This window comes from Salarias fasciatus, unplaced genomic scaffold (genome assembly GCF_902148845.1).
Source record: "Salarias fasciatus unplaced genomic scaffold, fSalaFa1.1, whole genome shotgun sequence".
Classification (NCBI taxonomy): domain Eukaryota; kingdom Metazoa; phylum Chordata; class Actinopteri; order Blenniiformes; family Blenniidae; genus Salarias; species Salarias fasciatus.
The window spans coordinates 174,074-175,000 of record NW_021941405.1 but is presented as its reverse complement, the minus strand read 5'-3'; positions in this window follow the sequence as shown (position 1 = coordinate 175,000).

Sequence of the window (927 nt, the reverse complement as noted above, 5' to 3'; positions counted from 1 at the left end):
GTGGAACAGTGGACCAGCTCTATACCCTCCATAGGGGCTCGAGGGTTCGTGGGAGTTTGCCCAACCAGTCCACATGTGTTTTGTGGATTTGGAGAAGGCATTCGACCGTGTCCCTCGTGGTGTCCTGTGGGGGGTGCTCCGGGAATACGGAGTCCGGGGCCCCTTGTTAAGGGCCGTCCGGTCTTTGTATGACCGGAGTAGGAGTCTGGTCCGCATTGCCGGCAGTAAGTCGGACCTGTTCCCGGTGCATGTTGGACTCCGGCAGGGCTGCCCTTTGTCACTGGTTCTGTTCACAATCTTCATGGACAGAATTTCTAGGTGCAGCCAGGGGTCGGAGGGGGTCCGGTTCGGGAACCACAGGATTTCATCTCTGCTTTTTGCAGATGATGTCGTCCTGTTGGCTTCATCGAACCCGGACCTACAGCATGCACTGGGGCGGTTCGCAGCCGAGTGTGAAGCGGCAGGAATGAGGATCAGCACCTCCAAATCCGAGGCCATGGTCCTCAACCGGAACAAGGTGGCTTGCCCTCTCCAGGTAGGTGGAGAGACCCTAGCCCAAGTGGAGGAGTTCAAGTATCTTGGGGTCTTGTTCACAGTGGGGGACGGATGGAGCGTGAGATCGACAGGCGGATCGGTGCAGCGTCTGCAGTGATGCAGTCGTTGTATCGGTCCGTTGTGGTGAAGAAGGAGCTGAGCCGAAAGGCGAAGCTCTCGATTTACCGGTCAATCTACGTTCCCACCCTCACCTATGGTCATGAGCTTTGGGTCATGACCGAAAGGACAAGATCCCGGATACAAGCGGCCGAAATGAGCTTCCTCCGTAGGGTGGCTGGACTCCCTGAGAGACAGGGGGAGGAGCTCAGTCACCAGGGAGGAGCTCAGAGTAGAGCCGCTACTCCTCCACATCGAGAGGAACCAGCTGAGGTG